The sequence below is a fragment of the Triticum aestivum genome, chromosome 6A (genome assembly GCF_018294505.1).
Source record: "Triticum aestivum cultivar Chinese Spring chromosome 6A, IWGSC CS RefSeq v2.1, whole genome shotgun sequence".
NCBI classification, from domain to species: Eukaryota; Viridiplantae; Streptophyta; class Magnoliopsida; order Poales; family Poaceae; genus Triticum; species Triticum aestivum.
The window spans coordinates 620,085,483-620,091,527 of NC_057809.1; positions in this window are offsets into that span (position 1 = coordinate 620,085,483).

The following is a 6,045-nucleotide window of genomic DNA, read 5'->3' on the forward strand; positions in this document are numbered from 1 at the left end:
TGAGCTCAGCTCAATGTCCGACCACGGCAGAAGATATAGAAGAGATGAGTGTCATCCCCTATGCCTCAGCCATAGGTTCTATTATGTATGCCATGCTGTGTACCAGACCTGATGTAAACCTTGCCGTAAGTTTGGTAGGAAGGTACCAAAGTAATCCCGGCAAGGAATACTGGACAGCGGTCAAGAATATCCTGAAGTACCTGAAAAGGACTAAGGAAATGTTTCTTGTTTATGGAGGTGACGAAGAGCTCGTCGTAAAGGGTTACGTCAACGCTAGCTTCGACACAGATCTGGATGACTCTAAGTCACAAACCGGATACGTGTATATTTTGAATGGTGGGGCAGTAAGCTGGTGCAGTTGCAAGCAGAGCGTCGTGGCGGGATCTACATGTGAAGCAGAGTACATGGCAGCCTCGGAGGCAGCACATGAAGCAATTTGGGTGAAGGAGTTCATCACCGACCTAGGAGTCATACCCAATGCGTTGGGGCCGATCAAGCTCTTTTGTGACAACACTGGAGCTATTGCACTTGCCAAGGAGCCCAGGTTTCACAAGAAGACAAGGCACATCAAGCGTCGCTTCAACTCCATTCGTGAAAATGTTCAAGATGGAGACATAGATATTTGTAAAGTACATACGGACCTGAATGTGGCAGATCCGTTGACTAAACCTCTCCCTAGAGCAAAACATGATCAACACCAGAATTCCATGGGTGTTCGATTCATCACAATGTAACTAGATTATTGACTCTAGTGCAAGTGGGAGACTATTGGAAATATGCCCTAGAGGCAATAATAAAAGCATTATTATTATATTTCCTTGTTCATGATAATTGTCTTTTATTCATGCTATAATTGTGTTATCCAGAAATCGTAATACATGTGTGAATAAATAGACACCAACATGTCCCTAGTAAGCCTCTAGTTGACTAGCTCGTTGATCAATAGATAGTCATGGTTTCCTGACTATGGACATTGGATGTCGTTGATAACGAGATCACATCATCAGGAGAATGATGTGATGGACAAGACCCAATCCTAAACATAGCACAAGATCGTATAGTTGTTTGCTAGAGTTTTTCCAATGTCAAGTATCCTTTCGTTAGACCATGAGATCGTGTAACTCCCGGATACCGTAGGAGTACTTTGGGTGTACCAAACGTCACAACATAACTAGGTGACTATAAAGGTATACTATGGGTATCTCCGAAAGTGTCTGTTGGGTTGACACGGATCAAGACTGGGATTTGTCACTCCGTATGACAGAGAGGTATCACTGGGCCCACTCGGTAAAGCATCATCATAATGAGCTCAAAGTGACCAAGTGTCTGGTCACGGGATCATGCATTACGGTACGAGTAAAGTGACTTGCCGGTAACGAGATTGAACGAGGTATTGGGATACCGACGATCGAATCTCGGGCAAGTAACATACCGATTGACGAAGGGAATTGTATACAGGGTCGCTTGAATCCTCAACATCGTGGTTCATCCGATGAGATCATCGAGGAGCATGTGGGAGCCAACAAGGGTATCCAGATCCCGCTGTTGGTTATTGACCGGAGAGCGATCTCGGTCATGTCTACATGTCTCCCGAACCCGTAGGGTCTACACACTTAAGGTCCGGTGACGCTAGGGTTGTAAAGATATGAATATGCAGTAATACGAAAGTTGTTCGGAGTCCCGGATGAGATCCTGGACGTCACGAGGAGTTCCGGAATGGTCCGGAGGTAAAGAATTATATATAGGAAGTGCTGTTTTGGCCAACGGGAAAGTTTTGGGGTCACCGGGACCACCGGAAGGGTCCCGGGGGTCCACCGGGTGGGGCCACCCATCCCGGAGGGCCCCATGGGCTGAAGTGGGAGGGGGGACCAGCCCTTAGTGGGCTAGTGCGCCCCCCTAGGCCCACCCCCTGCGCCTAGGGTTGGAACCCTAGGGTGGGGGTGGGGGGGGCGCCCCACTTGCCTTGGGGGGCAGTCCAACCCCCCTTGGCCGCCGCCCCCCTTGGAGATTGGATCTCCCAAGGGCCGGCGCCCCCCCAGGGGGCCTATATAAAGGGGGGGGAGGGAGGGGGCAGCTGTTGGGGAACGTTGCAGAAAACAAAAATTTTCCTACGGTTTCACCAAGATCCATCTATGAGTTCATCTAGCAACGAGTATTCAGATTGCATCTACATTCCTTTGTAGATCGCGAGTGGAAGCGTTCAAAGAACGGGGTTGATGTTGTCGAACACGACGTGATCCAAATCACCGATGACCAAGCGCCGAACGGCCGGCAACTCCGCGTTCAACACACGTACGGGACGGGAGACGTCTCCTCCTTCTTGATCCAGCAAGGGGAAAGGAGAGGTTGATGAAGATCCAGCAGCACGACGGCGTGGTGGTGGATGCAGGGCGTCACAGTAGCAGGGCTTTGCCTGTACTACGAGAGAGAGACGTAACGGGGAGAGAGGGAGGCGCCAGGGGCTGGTGTATGAAGTCCCTCCTCTCCCCCACTATATATAGGAGGGCCAAGGGGGGTGGTGCGCCAGCCTAGGAGATCCAATCTCCTAGGTGCGGCGGCCAAGGGGAGGTTTCCCTCCCCCCCCAAGGCACCTAGAGGTGCCTTCCACCATTGGGACTCTTCCCTTATGTGGAACCCTAGGCGCATGGGCTTTTGGGGCTGGTTCCCTTGGCCCATCTAGGCCAAGGCGCACCCCCTACAGCCCATGTGGCCCCCCCCAAGACAGGTGGCCCCACCCGGTGGGCCCCCGGGACCCCTCCGGTGGTCCCGGTACAATACCGATAACCCCGAAACTTGTCCCGATGGCCGAAATAGCACTTCCTATATATAATTCTTTACCTCCGGACCATTCCGGAACTCCTCGTGACGTCCGGGATCTCATCCGGGACTCCGAACAACATTCGGGTTACTGCATATACATATCTTCACAACCCTAGCGTCACCGAACCTTAAGTGTGTAGACCCTACGGGTTCGGGAGACAAGCAGACATGACCGAGACGACTCTCTGGTCAATAACCAACAGCGGGATCTGGATACCCATGTTGGCTCCCACATGCTCCACGATGATCTCATCGGATGAACCACGATGTCGAGGATCCAATCAACCCCGTATACAATTCCCTTTGTCTGTCGGTATGTTACTTGCCCGAGATTCGATCGTCGGTATCCCAATACCTCGTTCAATCTCGTTACCGGCAAGTCACTTTACTCGTACCGTAATGCATGATCCCGTGACCAGACACTTGGTCACTTTGAGCTCAATATGATGATGCATTACCGAGTGGGCCCAGTGATACCTCTCCGTCACACGGAGTGACAAATCCCAGTCTTGATCCGTGTCAACCCAACAGACACTTTCGGAGATACCCGTAGTATACCTTTATAGTCACCCAGTTACGTTGTGACGTTTGGTATACCCAAAGCACTCCTACGGTATCTGGGAGTTACACGATCTCATGGTCTAAGGAAAAGATACTTGACATTGCAAAAGTCTAGCAAACGAACTACACAATCTTTATGCTATGTTTAGGATTGGGTCTTGTCCATCACATCATTCTCCTAATGATGTGATCCCGTTATCAATGACATCCAATGTCTATAGTCAGGAAACCATGACTCTCTGTTGATCAACGTGTTGGGGAACGTAGCAGAAATTCAAAATTTTCCTACGTGTCACCAAGATCTATCTATGGAGAGACCAGCAACGAGGGGAAGGAGAGTTGCATCTACATACCCTTGTAGATCGCTAAGCGGAAGCGTTCAAGTGAACGGGGTTGATGGAGTCGTACTCGTCGTGAATCAAATCACCGATGATCCTAGTGCCGAACGGACGACACCTCCGCGTTGAACACACGTACAGCCCGGTGACGTCTCCCATGCCTTGATCCAGCAAGGAGAGAGGGAGAGGTTGAGGAAGACTCCATCCAGCAGCAGCACAACGGCATGGTGGTGGTGGAGGAGCGTGGCAATCCTGCAGGGCTTCGCCTAAGCACCACGGGAGAGGAGAAGAACTTGGGAGAGAGGGAGGGGCTGCACCAAAGGCAAAAGGTGTGTCTTAGAGGCCCTCCTACCCCCACTATATATAGGGATCCCAAGGGGGGGTGCGCCAGCCCTAGGAGATCCAATCTCCTAGGGGGCGGCGGCCAGGGGAGGAGTCCTTCCACCCCAAGGCACCTAGGAGGTGCCTTCCCCTGCTGGGACTCTTCCTTTAGGGTTTCCCCAGGCGCATGGGCCTCTTGGGGCTGGCGCCCTTGGCACATGTAGGCCAAGGCGCACCCCCTACAGCCCATGTGGCCCCCCGGGGTAGGTGGCCCCACCCGGTGGTGAAGGAAATATGCCCTAGAGGCAATAATAAAGTTATTATTTATTTCCTTATATCATGATAAATGTTTATTATTCATGCTAGAATTGTATTAACCGGAAACATAATACATGTGTGAATACATAGACCAACAGAGTGTCACTAGTATGCCTCTACTTGACTAGCTCGTTAATCAAAGATGGTTATGTTTCCTAACCATGAACAAAGAGTTGTTATTTGATTAACGAGGTCACATCATTAGTTGAATGATCTGATTGACATGACCCATTCCATTAGCTTAGCACCCGATCGTTTAGTATGTTGCTATTGCTTTCTTCATGACTTATACATGTTCCTATAACTATGAGATTATGCAACTCCCGTTTACCGGAGGAACACTTTGGGTACTACCAAACGTCACAACGTAATTGGGTGATTATAAAGGAGTACTACAGGTGTCTCCAATGGTATATGTTGGGTTGGCGTATTTCGAGATTAGGGTTTGTCACTCCGATTGTCGGAGAGGTATCTCTGGGCCCTCTCGGTAATGCACATCACATAAGCCTTGCGAGCACTGCAACTAATATGTTAGTTGTGAGATGATGTATTACGGAACGAGTAAAGAGACTTGCCAGTAACGAGATTGAACTAGGTATTGGATACCGACGATCGAATCTCGGGCAAGTAACATACCGATGACAAAGGGAACAACGTATGTTGTTATGCGGTCTGACCGATAAAGATCTTCGTAGAATATGTAGGAGCCAATATGGGCATCCAGGTCCCGCTATTGGTTATTGACCGGAGACGTGTCTCGGTCATGTCTACATTGTTCTCGAACCGTAGGGTCCGCACGCTTAACGTTACGATGACAGTTATTATGAGTTTATGCATTTTGATGTACCAAAGGTTGTTCGGAGTCCCGGATGAGATCACGGACATGACGAGGAGTCTCGAAATGGTTGAGACGTAAAGATTGATATATTGGAAGCCTATGTTTGGACATAGGAAGTGTTCCGGGTGAAATCGGGATTTTACCGGAATACCGGGAGGGTTATCGGAACCCCCCGGGAGACTAATGGGCCTATTGGGCCTTAGTGGAAAAAGAGAAAAGGGGCAGCCCATAGCTGGCCGGCGCCCCCCCTTTCCCCAAGTCCTAGTAGGACTAGGAGAAGGGGCCGGCCCCCCTCTTTCTCCTTTTTCCCCGAGAGTCCTAATTGGAATAGGATTGGAGGGTGGAGTCCTACTCCCGGTGGGAGTAGGACTCCCCTGCGCCTCCCTGTCCCTGGCCGGCCGGCCCCCCTTCCTCCAACCTTTATATACGGGGGCAGGGGACACACCAAGACACACAAGTTGATCCTTGAGATCGTTCCTTAGCCATGTGCAGTGCCCCCTGCCACCAAATTCCACCTCGATCGTACCGTTACAGTGCTTAGGCGAAGCCCTGCGTCGGTAGTACATCAAGATCGTCACCACGCCGTCGTGCTGACGGAACTCTTCCTCGACGCTTTGCTGGATCGGAGCCCGAGGATCGTCATCGAGCTGAACGTGTGCTAAGAACTCGGAGGTGCCGGAGTAACGGTGCTTGGATCGGTCGGATCGGGAAGAAGACGTACGACTACTTCCTCTATGTTGTGTGATCGCTTCCGCAGTCGGTCTGCGTTGGTACGTAGACAACACTCTCCCCTCTCGTTGCTATGCATCACCATGATCTTGCGTGTGCGTAGGAAAATTTTCGAAATTA